The sequence below is a fragment of the Aythya fuligula genome, chromosome 16, assembly GCF_009819795.1.
Source record: "Aythya fuligula isolate bAytFul2 chromosome 16, bAytFul2.pri, whole genome shotgun sequence".
NCBI classification, from domain to species: domain Eukaryota; kingdom Metazoa; phylum Chordata; class Aves; order Anseriformes; family Anatidae; genus Aythya; species Aythya fuligula.
In genome coordinates this window covers 7,573,650-7,594,951 of record NC_045574.1, presented here as the reverse complement: position 1 = coordinate 7,594,951, position 21,302 = coordinate 7,573,650, and the positions used below count along the sequence as shown (strand labels likewise).

The 21,302-nt window shown below is 52.2% G+C and overlaps 1 protein-coding gene across 9 annotated transcripts in view; it reads left to right on the top strand.

Annotated features, from left to right (window-relative positions):
• Window positions 1–6,294: 6,294 nt before the first annotated feature.
• The window catches only part of EPB41L1 (erythrocyte membrane protein band 4.1 like 1), a 69,145-nt gene continuing 54,137 nt past the window's right edge, over window positions 6,295–21,302 (top strand). For 3 of the 9 annotated variants that reach the window (XM_032198209.1, XM_032198213.1, XM_032198208.1), the window contains exons 1-2: window positions 6,296–6,332; window positions 15,336–15,385. The gene's annotated coding sequence lies outside the window, so the exon portion shown is untranslated. Of the gene's footprint in view, window positions 6,333–15,335; window positions 15,386–17,553; window positions 17,843–21,302 lie in introns of those variants that run through there. The other 6 variants (XM_032198212.1, XM_032198210.1, XM_032198205.1 and 3 more) reach the window with 4 other exon arrangements.

Below are 21,302 nucleotides of genomic sequence, written 5' to 3'. Positions count from 1 at the left end.
GGCAGCATGCACCCTGCCCGCCCTGTATGCCAGATTCAGGATGAAGAGGCTGAGGTGGTCCTTAGCTGAGATATTGCTGAAGCAGCCAGATCAAGGGTAGATTAATTTGAAATAAATCCCCTTCCTTCTCCCCCAAAATGGTTGGTATCTCCTCATGGGTGCTCTGCAGTGTGATTGTGTCTTTTGGGAAGATGTGTGAGACCTGTCTCATTCAGGGAGGGTTGGAGCACTCTCCAGCTACATTTGGAGCACCTGGGATCTGTTTCCATCCAGTGAACTGCCTCTGGGTGAATTTCTGGCATGTATGTTGGCATATTTGGCAGGAGATGGGAAACATGAATCATGCATTCAAACCCATGAACACCTCGCCAACATCCAGACCTCCATCCAGACTGTTTAGGAAAAAATGCGGCTTCAGCAGAGGTTTTGCAAGCTGTTCATCACTCCCCACGTGCTGATCCCAGGTCTAGGGTCCTTTTTTACTCTTCCTGGCAAGTCCTTGCAGCATAGCTCCCACAGCAATGTCACTCAGCCCTGGCAGTTTTATATCATTGCATTTTGGGGAAAAGTTTTCAAGGGCTCCTTTCATTTAGAAGACTTTCCTGGAAGATACTGTAAGTAACCATGGGTGTGCTAATTGCCTTGAAGGCACTGGAGGAACCTTCTGCTCCTTGTGACCCACATCCCTACAGGAACTCCCCTGCTTCTCTGCATCAGCAGGCAAGGGGGTTGTGCCCACCTTCCAGCCAACTTCAGCCCAAGCATGGAGCAGAAACCTGGGAACACCTGATAAAGAAAGTGTTTTTCTTTCTTCACCCATCCTGAAACCTTCGTGTATGAAGTTGAGTCCCAAATGCATCTTAAAATCACAAGCGTTCACTGACATTATGTTTAATGTTGAAAGAGGTTCAAAAAAGGGCTGTAAGCCCACTTGGGTCATAAGAACCTGCCTGGCAGTGGGAGTCTGAAGAACTTGTGTTGAGTTTCTTCAGAAGAATGCTCAGAAATGCAAGTGGGGGCTGTTAGGCATCATGGGGGGAAGGGGGAGGGGAAGGAGGGGGGAAGGCTGTGCGTGAGACAGCTCTTTAATCATGGATTTGACTCCATTCACCACGACGCTTTGGGCCCGGCTATCCAGCCAGTTTTTAGCCCAACAAAGCATACACCGGTCCAAGCCATGAGCAGCCAGTTTCTTGAGGAGAATGCTGTGGGAAACGGTGTCAAAAGCCTTACTGAAGTCAAGGTAGACCACATCCACAGCCTTTCCCTCATCCACCAAGCGTATCACTTTGTCACTAATGTGAGAGAAGAAGATGCTTTGTAAGCGGGTGCTGCCACATCAACTGAATCTTTCCTGCCTCAGAGCACTGATGTTGGCAGAATGATGTTTGTGTTAAGGGAGTAAACACTAGCATGTTTGTGCTCCACAGTTTCTGCTTTGTTCTTCATCATTTTCTGCTTTTTCTCTCCTTGATGCCTAGGGTTTCTGCTGGGTGGGTCTCGGCTTGGCTCTCAGTGGGTAGTCTAGTGTCAGACTCATTTTGGTCAACCCCTGCCATTCTCAAGCTGGCAGTTAATTAAGCTGTCAGAACCATCCATTTAATCAGAATATGTCAGACACATGCCAGGGTCTCCCCTCAGGAGAACTGATAATTTCCTGGCAGCATCAGAATGGAAAGACACAGGATATCCCATCGTTCTGCTGATCTTATGACGTTCAGGGTAAATCCTCAGCCTCACTGGTCTCTTATCAGGATGGAACTGATGCTCTCCGGGGACTCATGACCCAGGACTGCATCTGGCTGGTCTTTGCTGAAAGCCCATCAAAGGAATGAGAGTCTTCCACAAGGCTCTTGCCAGCATGGGGAAGCACATGCAAAGAGGGCAAAGGCTGCAACTGGGAACAGAACCTGTCCAGCCCTTCCTCCTTCCCCTTACAGCCCATGGAAAAGAAGTAATCGGTTGTCAATGTTGTCACTCTTTTCACTGGTGTCTCCTAAGCCTATCACTGACTTACTTTGGACCCCATCTGTGCCGTGGGTCTGCTGAGATGGACACAGTGAAAGTGCTTTCCTGGTTACTTTGCAGTTTATAACTCGTGGCAAGAGGCAACCCACATCCTGCCCTGGTCCTCAGGTTCCCTGCCTAGAAAGTGGGCAAATATGCCTTCCTCCCTGCGCCCCAGAGATGCTGCAGTTCTTCCCACTGAAATCCTGTTACCCCTCCAAGCTGGAATGTGTTACAACTATTAGGCAGGTTATGAATCTCTTTTGATTAAATTTTAAAAATTTCCTGTCCCTTGTGTTCTTAGTTGTCAAGGACATGCGTAACTACCCAAAGTTGTGCTCAACTATCTGAAGATCGGCAGGCCTTGACTACATTTTGCCACTAGATCTTGTTACTTGGGAAGCAGGATGAAGGCAGTGGGAGGGCTGCGTATCCCCAAAGACTCCAGGGCTCCAGACACATAAGGATACTACGTTTGATCTAAGTTATCTGGTGAAGAAGTCTCAGAGACTTCTTCAGGCTTTGGGTCCCACTCAAACAACCTGGAGGAAGATGGCACAGATGGCCCTGCATGAGTACCAAGAGCTGCATGTGTTTTCTTTGGATGGAAACATTGGCCTGAAGCTCCTGGAAGCTCACCAGTGGGTTCCCCACATCCAAAAGGCATGCAGGGCAGAAAGTGCCCAGGAGTGCAGTGCCAGGAGTCATGCTCCCTCTCCAGCAGGGCTGACTGCTTCTGCAAGCCCCCCTCAGCCCTCAGGCACGCTGTACCTCACAGCAGGCACAACTTTGCCAAGTGGGAAGGAGATGAGGAGCACATGGAGTATCTCACTGCTCCCAGCTGGCAGCTGGCTCCCTGAGAGCCACAAAGGGCCTTTTCATGGCCTGCATAAACAAGAGAGGCAAGAAAGGTTGTCACCGCAGAGCATTACTTCTAGCAGCAGCTCAGGCAAGGATTCTCAGAATAATCTCTTCCCAAAACCACATGCTCTTCTTTCCATGCTGCTGGGTTTTATGGATTAAAAGCTTTCGGTGTGCTCAGTTCCTCCACTGTCCCCCACAGCCCAAAAGCTGGTCACAGGCAGGGCTTGACAACTGCAAGGCAGATCTGGCAGGGAACCAGATCGTGCTTGTGTGTGCTTGTGCGTGTGCACGTGTATGCACATGGGGATGTGTTCACCTCCTGTTGCAAGTGGGCAGGAACATGATCACACTGACTTTTGCTACATCCTTGTATTTGCAGATCTGATGACGAACACTTTGCAATGATTATTAATAACCAGAGGTGTGCTTCCTTGACACTGTTATTGCAAGGACTAATTAATAGTTTGCTCTGTGCCTGGAAGGAGTGCTAACACTGCTTCCAACAGGGAAAGCGGTCATGATGAGACAGGAGTTAATAGAAACCATGTAACAGCAAGGAATGTAGAAATGCAGTCAAGGGTCACTACTGAAGTATGTCCTGACCTTTTTTGGTTTCCATCCATAAATCCAGGGCAGACTCACTGCAGATATTAGCTGTAATGGGAAAACTTGCCGGAAAAATTTAAAAAACTATAAAAATACAAGTTCTTGAGGAGATCTAGTAAGAGCCCAGTGACCAAATCTGTCTTACCATTGAAACATCAAACATCTGCAAGACCTTTCCTTTTATGCCAGTCCTCATTTATTTGTACTGGTATTAGTATTTTCTTATGTTGTTTTTTCAGGCTGATTCTGCCAGACAATGGGAGTGTGGCCAGGAGATCTCACTTCAGCTGCGAAAGCGTGGGTCCCAGGTGGTCCAAGCAGTGAGCAGTGCTTGCAGGCTCCTCCATCACCTCGCCACTACAGGAGGCTCAGGGATTTCCCTTGTGCACAGCTGAGCAACAAAGGTCTCCATGTCCAACATGGTGCAGGTGGACAGACAGTTCCCTAGGGCTGCTAGTGGGTCATGGATATTTAAATGGATATTTAAAAATATATATATATTAAATAATATATTTTAAAATTGATATTTAAAATAATTGGATATTTGAAACAACTTTTCTAATGAAAAGCTAACTTACTGAGAAATTTATTTGATTTTTCTGAAGAAACAACTGAGTAAGTATGGGCTGCTTTGAATTTCTGTGGGATTATTGTTGTTTCAGTTAAGCTCCCAAAAACCTTGTAAAGTTCTCACTTCCTCAGTGCTTTCTGGGAAACAAACAAGCAAACAAAAAACAACAACAAAAAAAACCTGTTCCCTTCCCACCACCCCATTTGTAATGTGTGGCCTGAGCAGGTATCTCTATTGTTCCCATCACTGAGCAGGAATATGATGAGGATGTACAAAAGCTTATTTGTCTGTTATTGAATAACCAGAAGAGGATCCATCATAAGATGGGGTGATCAATATTTAGCAAATTAAGCTCTTCCTCATTTCAGTGGGCAGAGGGCTGTATGGCCAAGAATGCACATAAATTATGTTTTCCATGTCTTCGGCACTGCTGAGGGCATTCGGTTTTAGCTGAAACTGTTATTTTAGCTTAAACTGAGGAGTTTTAACTTCCTAGTAAGTGGAAGACAGCTCAGGCTAGGCCATTTGTACCAATGCTAGAAGGGATTCCTCACTGGAGGAATTTGTTTTGCATGTTCCTGTTCTGGCTCCTTGGCTTCACAGAGGGAATACTGCCATGCTAGGTATTAGAAAACTATCAAGAATACCTTATGGATGTGGTCAACCACTGTTCGTTTTTGACCCCAATTCACTTTTAACATTTAAATTTCTTTTCAGAGGATGACAGAATCTGACCCATCAGACAGAAACTGTTATTTTTCCAATTGGATGAACCGAAAGATGAAAACAGGCAGTAATAGTCTTCAAGACTGTGCACAGATCTACAACAGTGCCTATTTTAGCAACACTATTGTTCAACCTTTATCCTGTAAAAGTTCCCTACAAAACCAGCACAGCACGACAGGCAAGTGATGCCCCTTGTGACTGCAGTGCAGCTGCTGCAGCAGCAAAGGGTGGCACCCATTCAGCAGCACCTGGTAGCACAGCACTGTGGTAGAGGCTTGAAGGCGAAAACTATGTCTGCAAGGGGAATCTGAGCAGTCAGATGAAATGACATTTATTTGTAAATGAAAGCCCTCCCTCAAGCTTGGCAAGCTTGGCCCTGACACAGTGCTTTTTTTTTTTTTTTTTTTTCCTCCAAGAGGTTCCTGCTATTTACCCAACTTTCCAGCTGGGCTTCGCTGCGGCACAAAGAGGCAGGACCTGCCTGGGTTTGCACAGTGAGTCAACAGCTCAGCGGGGGATTAGAGCCCACAATCCTGCTGGCAGTGCTGCCTTGGCTCTAACCACTGGACCACGCAGCCTCGTTTTGTGACTGGTGCTCTCTGCTGCTGTGTGGCTTGTCAGGAAAAAGCCTCGATGTGGCTAATAAAGGGACACTTCATAAAGCAGTAGAAGAAGCCAGACTCGTTCCAGTTCCTTGTCCTGGTGAGGGTGCTGAGGGCTGGGTCAGACCAGTCAGACCTACATTTCCTGGGGTTGCTGGCAGAACAGGGAAATCCAGGGACACCACACAGTGCTTGGAGCCCTGCGTGCCCCAGCTGGAGCCCAGCACAGCACACGCTTACTGGCCCTGGGCATCAGGACAAGAATAGCCAGGAAGGGGGAAGCCCAGCCGCACGTTAACCTGTGCCTGACACACCACTTCTCTCCTCCACCCTCAGCATCTGCCGGGCAGAGAGGGCCGCTTCAGCTTTGTCCTCCACAAAGGTTTCGTGGATGGCTACAGCGGAGCCTGGTGCTGGGGGGGTGCACGCGTGGGTGGAGAGCAACCGCACCCCCCGGAGAGGGGCAGCCAGAAAATATCGAAGCCAGACAACCACACCGAGCTCAGCGACAGCCGGCTGGGGCGGCGGGGCTGGTGAGGCTGAGCCAGGCGGGGCTCACCGGGGACGAGCCTAGGAACAGCAGCAGCAGCAGCAGCAGCAGCAGCAGCAGCAGCAGCAGCAGCAGCAGCAGCAGCAGCAGCAGCAGCAGCAGCAGCAGCAGCAGCAGCAGCAGCAGCCCCCCCACCCTCACCCGTGCCAGCGGCTGCTCCGTGCGGGGCCGAGCCGAGCCGGGCCGAGGCAGGGGCGGCTCCCGGCAGGCGGGGCTGTGTCTGTGGGCGGGCAGGCGGCGCGGCTCGGGCTCGGGCTCGGGCTCGGGGCCGGTCCCTTCCCGCAGCGCCGCCCCGCGCTGCGCTCCCGCCGCACGGCGGGCAGGCGGCAGGCGGCGGCCGCTGCGGCGTGGGGCCGCGCCCCGGAGGAGGAGGAGGAGGAGGAGGTAGGCGGCGGAGCGGGCCCAGGTGAGCGCCCGGGAGCGAGGAGCTGGGGATCGGGGTAGGGGCTGGGGCCGCGCTGCCCGCCCGGGGTGCGGGGAGGAGGCGGCGGCGGCGGCGGCGGCACGGGTCGAGTCCCGGCCCTGCAGCAGGGAGCCGCCCGGAGCTGCGGGTTGCTGTAAGAGCCGCGGGGCTTTGGTTTCGGGGAGGCGATTTACGGTTTGAGGGAGAATGCGCGGAGAGCCAGGAACAACTTGGAATGGGTCCGCGCATATTTCTGCGGTTATTTTTGGAGTATCGTCATATGGTAGGAGGTGGGCTCTGGAGGTATCCTTGAGCTCAGCATTTTCTCCATAGGCTGGTTACCCGGGAGATCGTGTTAGGGGATCCGTGTGGCCCTCTTCTCTGTCAGTGCTTTCTGTTGAAAATGCCGTTTCTATTGCTGCTTCTGCAGTGGTATTGTTTCCCTCCTGCACGCCCAGCCCTTCTCTCGCAGCGTGTTGTGGTAGGGACCCTTCTGTGGACAAACAAAGGTCTGGGTATGTGCAGCTGGATATTTGCAGCGATGCTGCAGGAGCAGGCGATGGAAAAGCCGCGTTTGATGTAGCTGTCGGTGGTGTGAGGTGACTCCTGATCTGCCACCCCCCGCTGAAATGCCCTGAGAGGTGTGGCTTTTCCAGCTACCTAGGGAGGCATCAGCCTCTGCCTGCACTTGGCTGTCATTTTCCCTCATATTCTCACACCGGGCTTGTTGAAAGTGGCTTTTGCATCCAAACGGCTTGAGGTGTGGGAAGCCTTTTGTTACCGAGGTCTGCTTCTGGCAGACCTCTGCTGCCTGGCAGCCCTCTGGCTCCTTTGCAGCCCTCTGTCCCTGCCTCTTGTCCTTTTTACTTGAGCTGCCACAGCTACGCAGGCTGTGGAACTGTCCTTGTGGCCTTCAGCAGTGTGCCCATGTTGTCTTCAAGCACATTTGGAGCTGAGGGAAGGCTGGATTTGGGTAGTGATCCTGACAAGTCAATTGCTCTTTAATTGTTTGTTTTTGGCATTTGGTTTGGCAGGCACGGAGCCTGTGCAAGTCTCCCCAGGGTGCTCAGAGCCATGCTCTCCATGAGGACCCCCAGCCTGGCAGGAGAGGCAGGGTGTGTTCTTTGAGCTGTGTCAGACCCTTGTTATTGTAGCATATGGCAGGTATACAATTACCCTCTTTCGTCCAAATCATTCCCTTCTTATGCAAGGGCAATCCCCAGATTTGGTGAATCATCAGCTTGTAGCCATCCCCTGGGGGCGTGAGCTGCCTCCCCTGCTTGCAGCCACTGCTGTGAGCAGAGCATTCACATCTCTTCACAATCATTGTGCCATGTTTATTGCTTTAACAGCAGCTTCAGATGGCGATGGAGTCATTAAACCAGACACTGCTGTAAATAGCAGAGCCCTGGTTGTGACCGCAGGGGTTCAGGGTGTCCTGGGAGGGTGTGATGCTGCTCTGGGTTAGCTGCAGAGCCTGCATGTTTGCACTGACGGTAGGCTGGCTCTGCATGAAGGTTTTTTCCCATCATTTTGGTTAAGCGTTGATGTTGTAGCTAGAACTATCCAGCATTTTTATTTTTACTGATTTTTGAGACATCAGCCTTTTCCAAAACTCTCAGGAGAGATGTTTTGTTTTGTACAAAGCTTCTAAAAAAAAAAAAAAAGTCTGGGGTTATATTTCTGTGCAAAAAGCATGACTGTAGAAAAGAGCCTGCACTCCTGGTGCACAAGGTTTTGGTACCTTTCCTGTCTAGTGCAGGCAAAGAGCTTAGTGAGTCCTGTTTGCTGGGCCGCTGCCATCGTCACCACAACATATGACAGCCTTGCAGGGCAAGTGTCTTCTGGCATGCTGTTCATGGGAAGCCAGGAGAGGTGGCCAGGTTGGCTGAAGAAGGCAACCTTGGTGGAAATTTTTCAAAATCAATTTTCTTCCCCAAGGCAGCTGAGTTCCCTTTTAAGCTCTGGTTGATGACCTTGGTCCTGGTGAGGAGGTGAATCTCTCCTTGATTTACAGAATAACCTCTCCTGCTTTCTGCTTGCAGCACCAAGCCCTTGTCCTGTATATAACTGAAGTGTCTCTGTGTTGCCTACACTCCTTGCTCTAGCACTGCCGAAGAGTTTTGCATAACTAAAAGAGGGTTGCATGGACAGAAAGACAGGTCAGGTGCCTGGCTAATTTTGTTCCTAGAAAAATATTTCCTGAAGATAATTAGGATTTCTAAATTAGGAAGTTGTGGAGAATGGCCTGTTGGTTAAAGAACAGGAGGTGGGCTTGGCTGTTCCCAGGCTTGCTCTGGGTTTCCTGCCTGGTCTCACAGGCTTTGCTTGAGTGTCCTTTGCCTTAATTTTATTCAGCTATGAAATGATGACAATTCCCTGCTGCCTTGGGCACAGTGATATGCTGCCTGAGCGACAGCTGGGATGCTGATGGGGAAGCGTGTGTGAGGAGATGGGTTGAGCATGGGCTCAGGCTTGGTGGCAGATCTGTGTGGGTGTCTGGAAGGCCTGTGTTTAGCTATATAGTAGACTTTCATGTGGTGCCTGTCACTTGAAGGTCTGAGCCTATTCTGAAATCTGAAGCTCTGTTTTGAGCATAGATAAAAAAAACAACACAGAATGGCGGAGATTCCCAGGCCTGGTGGCTGGAAGCTCCTGTGCAGGAAGACTTGTACGGTTACAGATAAGTTACTCTCACACAGCATCTAAAAACGTGCTTGTGCTGAGGCTGTGACAGTGACGGCTGCGTGGCTTATTGTTCTCATTAGAGCAGTCAGGTGGCTGTGAGTCAGCAGGTTTGGGTTTGTCACAACCGTGGCGATTGTGCCAGAAGACCTGGGAGGTTCGGCAGCTATGAACAGTGTGGGCTCTTCCTCCACCTGGGCGGGTGGGGGTTTGAGCCTGGATTGGGGCTCACTGTTGGCTTTTGCTCTCCTCTGAGCATGGAAGAAGTTGTGGTGGTGGTGGGAGTCTGAGAGCTGTCTGCCTTGGTACCTCCTTCCTGGCTGGATGGATTTGCCTGCCTTGGTTCTCCCTGTTACTCAGGGTGGCAGCCTGCGAGCGAGCGGGTTTTCTCCTGCTCATCGCCTTGTCTGGATTACAGGAGATGGGAACAGTGGTGGGAAGAGACTGTCCTTGGTGGGGACGTGGCACAGTACTTCCTTGTGGTTCCAGACCCATCTTTCCTCTCAGCCCTTGAGTGGAAGCTTGTGGTTTGTCCAAGGCCTCAGTGAGTGTGAAAGGGAAGAGATTTGGGTGTCTGTGTCTGCTGCAGTGGAAGCAGCAGCTGCTTTCTGCAGCAGCTCTTCTGTCCCCATGGTGTGTCTTTGGTGCAAAGCAGGATGTTCAGCCCAGGCCCGTGGATGTCCCTCATCTGGGATGATAGTTGCTCCATCCACCCTTCCTTTCTCCAAGGAGGTGAACTGTTTGGGGGTATATAGGGGCATCTGAAACAGGAGGTGTTTTGGTTGAGCTTTTCTACAGCTGGGGCAGAAGCCAAGGTTTGTTTTCCTTGTGCTGGACAGGGGAATGTAGGACTATATGGAAAGGGAGGGTCATCTTAGAACTCTGTTTGGTGATTTGGTACAAATGCTTCATGTCTGTTTGTCTCAGTACACAGCTGAGGGTGCTTTGAATTGAAGCTGAGAATTATGTAGTGCCCTGCTTATAGTGTATGCATGTACATGTGCATAGTCATGCACACATCACAGGTTTACTGTCTGGGAGGGAGGGAGTAATGGACAGAGCCTGAAACACAGAAAATAATGGTCTGGAAGGGGAGGGAATTTCCTTCCATCTTATGCTGATGGTCCCCTCCATAGGGGGCAAACAAAACAAAACAAAAAACCTCCTCCAATGCTAGCTGTTCTGTGGGCTTGACGGTGTCTCAGGACGAGTCTGCCCTGTGTGGGAGCAGCTGGGTCTGGGCGAGGAGCATCCTGGCTGGGTCTGGTGTGATCACAGAGCGGAGAGGAGACTGGGCTGGCCCCATTGTGCTCAAACCACGAGACAAATGAGGTTGAAGCTGCAGATCTGCTGTTCCCAGCAGATCAGCAGTTTTATTTGTGTACTTGGCCTCTTTGTAGAGATGAAATGTGGTATCACTTTAATATCTGATCCATTTCCCTTTCAGAAGCCAGCTCTCTCCCCATCAGCTGTAATCAGACCCCATGGTAGTCTTGTTGGGCTTTGTTTTGCCTTATCTCTTCTGTTTCCCAGTCTGGTCCAAAAGACTGATGCTCCTTTCCAGGGTATTGGAGACGTGGTCAAATCTGGCTCCAGGTGCTGTGCTAGTGTAAAATGCATCCCGCGTTTGAGCTGATGCTGAATGAGGATTTACAGTAGAATTTTTCTGCCAGGTTCCACCCACCTGACTCTTTCCTCTTCTGTTCCTACTAACCCACTGCCTTGGCCCTACTTACTGACTGGTGGCGGAGCAGAGATGTGTGCTGGTATACTTCATGGAGTATCAGATGAAGAGGAAAACACAGGGTGGAGTCATCTTTTGCACAAAGGAAATGCTGAAGTATCGTTTCTGACTTGGGTGGATTTTTAGGTGGCTGGGGAGAGGTTAAACAGGATCTTAACACATTCACGGCCCCCTTCCCACTTCATTTTCCTGTGAATCTGTTGCTGCCGTGGTATCCTTCAGAAGGTATTTTTAGCTTTGCTCCCCCGCTCCCTCTTTCTGCCTGTATCAGGCTTTTGAATGGAAACAGATTTCTATGGCAGAGCAGAATAAGCCATTTCACGAGGCATTTTGTTACGGGTAGAAGAGACGGGAATCTGAATGTTCATTTTAAATGACATATCCCCTTTGTAATCAGCAAATTGTGCTTGCTGTGGTGACTGCCAGCAGAAAGCTGTCCTGGCTCATCCGGAGGCAGCTAGGTGTGCACCCTGGCAGCCTGCTGCAGGGGTGATGGGCTGCAGGGGGGACGGGCAGCTCCTTCACACCCTTCCCTGGCCCTTCGGAGCCATCATCCAGGTGGCCCAACATGAAGGGCTGCAGCACTGGGAGCGGTCCTGCAGGTTTTCCTCTCTAATTATCCCGTTGGGGAACAGTACCCCTGCATACGAGAGAAGCAATTAAATGTTCTCGTTAGATGCACTATTGATCTGGCAGTGTCTGCTCCTGCTGAGCACAGTATGGCATGGCACCTGACAAAATGTTGAGTCTCATCTTTGCCAGTGACCAGAGGGAGGTGGCAAAAGTCACAAAGCGGGGGAGTGATGCTGTGCAAAGGTGCGAGGCACCCCTCGCCAGACAGTGAGGTCTACTGCTTTCCAAGGGAAGGTGGAATTTTTGCCAAAAACACAAACCCAACAGTGATGCTCACCTTTGGGTCAGGAAACTTCCAGCCTGAATTCTCAGTAGCATTGCCTTTCAGGAGAGTTTTATTACAACTCCTGATAGGTGATGTTGTTCTACCACTACTCTGCAGAAACAAAAATACCCTTTGAGGTCTGGTCTGGGCCAGAGTATATGCATGCCTACGTGAAGCAAGGACCATGACCTGTGCAAATTCATTGGGGCTCTTCCTTGGGGAACCAAAAAAAATGCTTTCTGATAGTATGGCATGAGTACATCCTTGCTGGTTACCTTGGTCTAGTGTGTAATACATCTGTAAGAAATACAGCTGACTTTAGGATGACTGTTGAAAGTAATAAAGGGGGTACAGGTAGAGAAAACACAGCTGCTCCTGCTGTGTTTTGGTGGCAATTTCCACTGTAGCTATAAGCCTGCCTGGCCATTTCCATGCTGTTGCTTTGAAGCTCAGTCCCACCACATGTGGGCAGGACAACCTGCAAGGCCAGCGTTACCCATGGTGGTGTTGTCCACGGTCATCTGCTGAGTGCTGGCTGGGCTGTGTGTGCTTAGGTCACTGGAGCTGATGTGATTGCAGTGTGGGGTGGAGCTGTGCACAGCTGGATCTCTACCCAGGTGTGCTTCATGTGCTTCACGTTCCACTAAGCTGCCCTGGGGCTGCCGTGCTGCTCTGCACTACTCGTGGTCTCATTCTGGTGAACAAGTGGAGGGGACAGTATGAATCCCCTCCCTTGCCCTCTGTTCACAGAATATCCCAAGTTGGAAGGGACCAAAAGATCATCTAGTCCAAGTCCTAGGTCCCTAGAGGACCACCCAAAAAATCAGACCATCTGTCTGAGAGTGTTATCCAAACGTTTCTTGAACTCAGCAGGCTTAGTGCCATGACCACCCCTGTCGCAGCTTCAAGCCGTTCCCTCTGGTCCTATCGCTGGTCACCAGAGAGGAGATCAGTGCCTGCTCCTCCGTTCCCTCTCTTGAGGAAGGACTGATGAACATTTTTGCAATGCTCTGGCCTAGATTTGAGCAAGCTGGGCATGCCATACGGCTTCCTCCTAACCCCCGCAAGGAGCTAAGCCTGCCAGCATTGCTGGCTGGGCTCTGCCCCTTGAAAGGACTGCAGCATTTGTCGGGCTGATTCAGCCTCCTGCCTGTGGTCAATGTCCCAGTGCCTGCTTTGACAGCCAGCACTCACGCTTGCCCTGTCAGGGTCAGGCTGGATAATTGCTGTGAGTTTGTGACAATGTGGGTCATCACGGGATGTTTCCAAGCCGGAGGCACTTGTCTGTGGCTGAAATGGCGTACGGCAGCCTTGTGCTGGGAGAGCTGCATGGCAGAGATCGCGATACAATCTAGCAGGCATTTTTGCTAGCGGGAGTGTTACAGGGAGTCAGAAGCTAGCAGGTATGGGGGAGGGTTGGCTCTCAGATGCCTGCCTTCTCAGAGCACTTCATTAATATGATATTAATTGATGCAGTAGCTCAGATCCCAGAGTGTCTCCCTGCTGAAATGCAGACAGCCCCGGTGAAACCCGCTTCAGCAGCAGCAGCAAACAGGAGGGACGGATGCTCCGTGGCTGATTGGGAGCACAGGGCTTTGTTTGGCAGCACACAGGTGCTGGTGCTAGAGCACACGCAGATGGGGGATGCTGGGTGCCTCTGCCCTGCCCTTGGTGTCTGCCCCCTCTGTCTTCCTGCTCTGGGGGAACGAGTTGCAGCCCCGGGGTGCCGGGCTGCTGACAGATGGGAGCTGGGCTCCTGCTCCTGGGTGGACCGACAGGCTGCTGCGTGCCTGCTTGCTCCCCTCCACATCTCGACTTGCCCTCGAGCTGGGACAGAGGACGCCGAGTGCATGGGCTTGGGAGCAGCATGGGGACCCCCCAGGAATCCCTGGGCTTGGTAGAGTAGGAGCAGGGCTGTGGGGGGTTGTTGTCACACCAATGAGGAGAGTGGCTGGGAGTGATCCCTGCGGATCCCTGGGGTGTTGTGCAGCTGTCTCAGGGCAGGTCTTTGAGCCTGGTCAGCCTGGCCTGCTGGGCACCTGTGTGTCAGCTGCTGGCAGTGGAGCTGCAAGAGCTGGGCTGCTGGTGGGGCTTCTCCACCTGCGTCCTCAGCCGGGGCAGCACCTGCCTGAGAGAAGGAGGCAGAAGCAGGAAAGAAGTCTGCTGTGGGATCGAGGGGTGTGAAGAGTCAGGAAGGTGACGCTGCTCTTTCTTCCTGGACTTTACCCCGTGCAGTGAAGGGACGCAGGCCAGGGCAGTGCTGGCAGCCGTGTCCCTTGGGATGGCCTGGGCAGTAAATTCTCCCTGCTCAAAGGTGATTTTGTTTCCCTGGAGGTGCATCAGGTCTGATGGACAATGTAACGTCCTGTCCTTGTTCGCAATGATGTGGACTGGAGCCATCTGTAATATCTGAGCTAGCTGCTGAAGGCTGACAGTGTAAGTGCTTGGATGCTGCGTGTCACCTTGTGCTGCTTGGGGACTCTGTCCAAATGGAAGTGGAACAGCTTTTGTGCCCTGAGCAAGCTTTTGAGAAAGTTGCTGTGGATCTGTGTTGCTCCTGTGGAGCCAAAGCCTGCTCTTGGCACTTTCATACAGTGCAAGCTGCGTAGGGCTGCATGTGGCTGACTTTTGTTGACAGGGAGTGAAAGGGTTTTACTGCATCTGTGTGAAATGTGGAACAAGTGAGCTCTGAGTCCTTGATGCTGAGTGCTCAAAGGGCTTTTGGTTTGTTTTTGTTTGTTTGCTTATGATGTTTCTGAGGTGATTGAATTTTGCATAACCAAGTTATTCTGCCTTTGCATTTGTGCTTATGAGAGGATTGCCTGTGCATGTTGAACTTATATTTGAAAATTAACCTTTGTAAAAAAGGAGGAGGTGTCCTTGCTGTGCTGTTGGACGTTGCTAATTCCTTTATGTAACTGTAGAGACCACTGGACTGCAGCTCTTCTCTGTGCGTGCAAGGGTCTCCTTTATTTTTTCCTTGTTCCATTAGACATAGCTGTCATCCAACACATGGCTCTGAAAATGCTGTTGCAGGATCCGGTTCTTGGAGCGTTTCCTTTTAAAGCTGCTCATTTTACTACTGGTATGCCAAACCTGCCTGTCTCTCTGTGGATGGGTGAGCCAGACTGTTTCCCCATGTATCGTGCGTCATTGCCCAGGAGGACAGTCCTGCAGACCAGATGTTGCCCTCACTGCCCCTTACCTGGGCTATCATTGTCAGAGGGGCTGTGCAGGTGAGACAGAGGGACAGAAGACAATGACATGGCACAGATGGCCCTGAAATGAGAACTTGGGTAGCAATTGGCTGTGCAAGCCAAGAATGTATCTGTTTCACTTCTCAGAGGTGTCTTGGTTCTGCAGTGCTGCCTGTAGTAAATACTTGCTTTTACCAGTCAGATTAGCAGGGCTGGCTCTGAACACATGCAGCGAGCAGATATGCTGCTTTAGAAGGTGCTGTTTTCACGTAACTCTCTTTGAGAGTAAAGCTGCATTTAAAGAAATCTGTAGCGGAAATTCTTCAGCAAGCGAATTTGTATGGTGTCTAAAAGCGGTGCTTGAGTGGTTTGGGCACCATCTTGTGATGAAACCCCTGGCTACTGCCTGTCCACGTGCCTGTCATCATCCCTGGGATGATATTTTTTTTTCCTTTTAACCAAATCCGATTTCTTCTTTGCAGGTTCTGAATTGTGCCTGAGCAGAGTGCTGAGATAAGCCCCTGGAAGCAGTGTGAGTTTATCTTGAAAGCCTTTATTCTCCTTTCTAGATCTCATGTCAGACCAACTGGGTTTTGTAGGGTAGAAGGGCTTGTGCTGGCTGGTGGCAGGAGATTGGAGATGGTGCTGCAGTATGACAGAGTTTTGTGTGGTGGCTGGTTCTTTGCTAGAAACCTACATAGGATTACAGGAAACCTGGCCTGCTACTGCTGAAGTGCAGAACTCTTGGAACTGGGATTCTTATGGCTTTTCTAATGCTTTGGGATTTTTCCTATTTTAGGAGTTAGGCAATAGCCCATTTGCCAACAGGAAGGCTCCTACCGGCTGTCTGAATCTTTGCTTATTGACAAAGCTGGTTTGGGTCACACTTACATTAAGTTTCCATGTGCAGCCTTTTAGGGAAGGCAGTGCATTTGCAAACCAGCAAAATGTGCCACTGTGTTTTGTGAGGAGGTCCCAGGATTTCAGATGTCATTGGGCACGGCTGGCATGAAGTGTGTCCCAGGTTTGCAACTTGGAGTGGAAGACAAGCGAGGACAGAGGTCTGAGCTGCAGATTTAAATTTTTGGGGAACCGGAAAGAGTGAAGGCCTTGTGGCCCAGCCCTTTTTGGAGAGGGCTGTTAACACCTTGGGTCCCTCCAGGTGGCTGGTCTGCTCTGCTCCACTGCCTTGGTGCATTACACTGTCACCTCTGTACCTCCTCCAGCACCCTCCACCTCCTCCAACAATCCTGGCTGTTGCTGGTTACAACACCATGCACTTGAGGGTATGGCTCCTGCCTGTCTGAGGCAGGCAGTGCTCAGGTTATGGGCAGGGACTCCACATCCTTGCTGAGAGCTGCAGATGTGCTCCTTGGGGCTGGAGGTGTCCTTGGATCTGAACATAACAGCTCGTTAGTTCTTAGGGGCAGTTCCTCACCAGCAGAGAGCTAGGAGACTGGCCCTCCAGAGGGCTTCTTTGCAGGTCCAGTTCTGCCCATGTTCAGAGGGAAAACAAGGAGCACAGTTTCCTGTCCCTTCTCTCTGCATAGACATTTGGGTGTTGGAATACCAGTTTTGGAATTAGAGAGGTAGAAGTGCAGTTCTAACTTGAGTGTTGGTTTGCACATGACCCTGCGTCACCACATGCCTCAGTTTCCCTCTAGCATGGGGTCTGAGTGCTGCTGCTCTGGGGTTCTGAGTGAGGAAGGCTGCCTGGCATGGCAGTGTTTGGCTGCTGTGTGATGCCTGCTGGGAAGCTTTGCCCCTGTGCTGGAGGGGTGAGTCCCTGTCTTTACAAACAGGGCTGTTGAGGTTCCCCTGCAGAGCTGTCCCCTTCTTGCTACAAGCTCCTTTTTCTTCCCTCTCTGGGGAGAGGAGTGTCCCTTCCCATCCTGCGCAGCTCCTGCCTGCCCTGCACGGCTCCCTCTGGTCTGGCATTTAAGACTATCCCTGAGAAACGCTGGGGAGCCCCCAAGGCTCCTTGCTCCCTTCTCACTGAACGTGAGCTTGGCTGTACTTGAGGGGGCTGGGGCAGGTGGACAGGGTGAGGTGTGTGGCGATGGGGATGGAGTCTCCCCTGTGCTGGGTGCCACACCAGAAGCTTTGAGTGAGCCCCGCTGCAACTCCTGGCACCCCGCCATGCCCTTGGCTTTGCTGGCAGCCTTGGTGCCCTGGGTGCAGCAGGATGTCAGTGGCGCAGCTCTGGGTGTGTTGGGTTTTTCGTGTCTCTTGCTTGCTTGTACTTTGTTTAACAGGTGTCCTTGTTAGCTGTGCGAGGCACAGATGCACCAGCAACTTGGAGAAAACACTTGCACATTGAAGCAGAACTGATTTGTTCCTGTGCAGTTCGGGGAAGCTTGCTGAGCCATGCGCTGGGGTGACAGCACCGAGCCTGTGGGCCCCGCTGCCTGGCAGGTCCTGGCAAGCAGAGCATCGCTGGGGCAGCATGTGTGGCCTGACCCGCTGCTGTGCTGTGCTGAGGAGCGTGTCCCTGCCCTTCGGTGGGGGCTTGTGATGCTCCCAGTCTTGGCACAACTGTCAGCCTTTCATTCTACATTTCTGCATCTTCCCCACAGCTGACTGTACCTCATCAATACCATGAAGGGCTTGCTGCTGAATTTTGGCAGGCAGAGGTGAAGAGGAAGAACTCTCCTTGGGATCTTGCTCTAAAGAGGTGGCCTTCCTCCTGGAAAGTGATGCACAAGACGTGACTGGAGGAAATGGCACTTTGAATCCACTGCTTTCAGCCCTGAACAGGGCTCTTTTGGGGCTGAAGATCACAGAGTGGTTAGGGTTGGAAGGAGAACACCTTGTCCAATCCCTCTGCTCAGTCAGGAACACCCAGAGCAGGCTGCCCAGGATCATATTCAGATGGATTTTGAAGAACTCTTGAGGAGGAGGGAGACTCCACAACCTCTGGGCAACCTGTGCCAGCGCTTTCCTCCCCTCTACAGTAAAAAGGAGGACTAAGACTGTACAGTATTTCCTGGTCAGCTTGCCTGAGAGCTCGTGCTTGCCTTTAGCAGTGGAAAGAGGTTGGGAGAAGGCAGGGCTGAGTGTTTGACTAAGCTGGGTTCCCTGTATTGGCTCCTCTTGTTCTGGGTACTCTTCACCTGCAGCTGCTCACACTCTTCTTTCCCAGTGCTCTGCTTGGAGGCTGGGCTTGTGGTTTCCCGGCTGTCTGCTTCTGTGTCCTTCTTGCAGCTGATCTCCCTGGCTGCTATGTGCCAGTGCAAGACAACAAACCCCATAGATAGTGCCTTCTTCTTGGTTTTGCCTGTGAGCAGATTGCCACAGAGGCAGCAGGTGACTTGGAGTATGGATAGGAGCTGCTTTCTGCAGTCACTGGTGGAGGAGGAGTGTTCCTTGGTGATGCATGGTCCAGATGTCCTAACACCCCTGCCCGCTTCTGACATAGGTCTGAATGTCTGAATGATGTGTCCACAGGGCATATCTGCACATGGGTGAATTAGAACTTCTTGCTTCTCCTTCTTAATGCACTAATTTTGCTTTTTGAAGCTGGTCACAGTTACCAGCCTTTCATCAGCTTCCCTTCCTCTGCTAAATATGCTGCCACAAAACAGCCCCAGTGTCTACTGCAGTACCTTCCCTGCATGGCTGTGAGAGCAGGAGGGGAGGAATGGCTGCGGTGCTCCAAGGCTGAGCTTGTCGTGGTCTGAGCTAGGCTGACGGCTCTGGAGTGTGTGGCCATGGCATCTCCCGAGCAGCCCCTTCCCTGCCACTCCCCAAAAAAGTGCAGCAGAGTGTGGAGACCTGCTGGACATGGCCAGCTCTTCACATGGCAGTTCTGTCGCCAGTGCAGAGACCCCTGTGCTGTCAGGACGTGCACATAGCACTGAGATGATTTAGCCCTATAACTCTGCTTGCAGGCAGTTTCTAAGAGCAGCAAAGCACAGATGAGCACAGAGCAGCTGCTGAGGTCCCACCCCAGTGCCCCAGGCAGGATTAGCTCCTTATTGCAAGAATTGGCTCAAGAAGTTGCACTAATCACATTTTGCCTGAGAATTGCTTTTGGTCCATTTCACAGAGTAGCTGGGAAGATGAAGGTGCTCTTTCTTCTTTGGACTTTACCTTGCATGCTGATAAGACTTTGACTGGGGTGGTGCTGCCATCCCTGTCCCCCCAGGATGGCCTGGGCACAGCCCGCGGGAGCTGGCACCCACAGTGTGGGCAGGTGTCTGCTCAGTGGCGGTACTGCCCAGGGTGGGTGCTGCGGAACCGTGCCTGCTCCACTGCCCTGGCTCAGGGGCACTTTGCTCTTCATCCAGGGCCTGTCCTCACTGGGTATGTGTCTTGGTCAATGAAGCTTGCTCTGCGCCATATCAGCTGCTTTGGCGTTGTCTAAGCAAATTGGTTTGTGGTATGTGGCAATGTGTGCCTTGAAGGCTGGTGAGAATGCTGCCAAGCTCCCTCAAACTCGTATTGGGAAAGGCTGGCTTCTGGCCAAACATCCTGCTTGCTTTGGCTGCTACTTTTAACCTCTTCTGTATCGCCTTAGTTAGGAGCCTGCTTTCCCCCAGCTTGCCCTACCGCTGGGATGTGGGCCCACTGCTGACACACCCCTGTCTCCCTGCCCAGCTGTTGAAGGTTTCTCTGCCAAGATCCATGCTGGGGCTGTAATCTTGCCCCACCTGTAGGTGTGCATTCAGTGCCGGCTGGTTGGCTGGCAGGAGCTGTGGCTTTCCTTTGAAGATAGAGTTTTGCTGCTCTCGAGGTTGTGCGTCTCTGAAGGTGTTGTGTGGGGCTGCTGTGCTTGTTCATCTGAGCTTACAGGGCTCAGCTCTCTCCTGGGTGCAGCTCAGGGATGCCGTGGCTCACCTGCCTCCCACTGCCCATCTGGTGCCAGTCCAGGGGCTGTGTCTGCCACAGTGGCAGGGTGCTTTTTGTGCCTCTGTGTATAGCTTCTTGGGCTGCTGGGAGGGTCTTTGTCGTGGCTGTTATCTTTTATATTGTGGGATTGCATGAGGTTGCCTGGAAATGGCCAGTTCTCCATCAGGCCATGTGCTGCCCAGGTGTTCAGGTCTCGTCTGGTGTCCTTCACACCCCTACAAAGGCTGCAGGACACCTGGTATAGCAATGGGGCGGTGGATGGGGCTCTGGAGGGAGCTTTGTGTTGTGGTGAGCAACTTTCGGAGCCTGAGAGGCAGCTGAACGTGTGGGTTGGAGAGTGAGGTTGGACCCCTGTGGTGTCACGTGGGGGAAGATGTCCTGCTGCCACGTGCACATAGCAGCCCAAAGGCTGTTTGGGTGGAGCCTGCACTGTTTTCCTGCCCTGGAGTCGCATCCATCAAGCGACTGCAGCACAGGCCCCACCTGCCTCGAGCCGAACTGGCCCAGGCCACATGGGCAGGCTGGCAGGGGGCTGCTGCTCCCGGGGGCACAGCTGTGACCATGCTCCTTCCTGACCCTGAGGCGATAATTCAGTGCTGTGTTTTGGATGAAAAGGGCAGGAGGACGGGGGAAAGAAAAGGCTTGCTGTAATTCTGTTAGGATTCTGTGTGATGCCTTCTTCACAAGGCAGCACGGCTGCGAGCACCGAGGTGCTGGTATCTGTGTTGCCAAGGAAACGGAGGCTCGTGGTGGCTGGGGAGATGGAGACGGGGCTGGAGCCAGCGTTGTGGCTCTGAGCCAGAGGCCACCCCTCTGCTGCCACCAGCGGCAGCCTGGTGGCTGTCCCCAGGCTTTGTTGCAGAGGACACATCAGATGGCATCCATGCCTGCATCTTCCTGCAGCAGTTCCTAAGGTGCTGGTGACAGTAGGTCCATGAGGGTGTTTCCCTGGTGGTCTGGACCCAGGGCTCCCTGAGGGGGTCCCCTGAAGCTGGGGCAGACGAGGGAGAGGCTTGCGGAGGTGAGACAAATGCAAGCGCTGCAGGTGTTTGAGCCACCTCCACACAGTTCCCTTGTGCTGGCCTCAAGGGCTCCACTCTTGCCAGAGGGTCTGGTGCTGGTGGGTGCTGCCTGGTTTGTCGCAGGTGATGGGTTGGAAGGGAGGTCTTCCCTCTGCTGCTCAGCTCCTCCATCCTGTAAATGAGGCATGCAGACCCCCCCTCCTGGGGAGTACAGACTTGTACCCTCTGCTGGAAGGCACCTGTCATGGGCCACCTTCAGCTGAGGAGCGACCACGGACCAGCCAGCCCATGGCCTTTGGAGCTGTGCCTTCTGTGGGTCTTCTCCTGTAGGCCCAGAGGTGGGTGCGACCTGTCACCCCTCTGCCAGGGCCTATCTGTGCCTCGTGGCCACAGTGGCCTCCTGCCAGACAGACTGGGACACGTGGGATAGAAGGAGTGGGCTGGGATGGACACGGCTGAGACTTCTTGTCTGTAGCCCAGGGCAGTGCAGATCAACGTAGGAGCTGTCGCTGCCTCTGCTCCCTTTGTCCTGGCTGTGGTGTGGTCCCCAGTTTTGCTGCAAGGACAGGAACCACG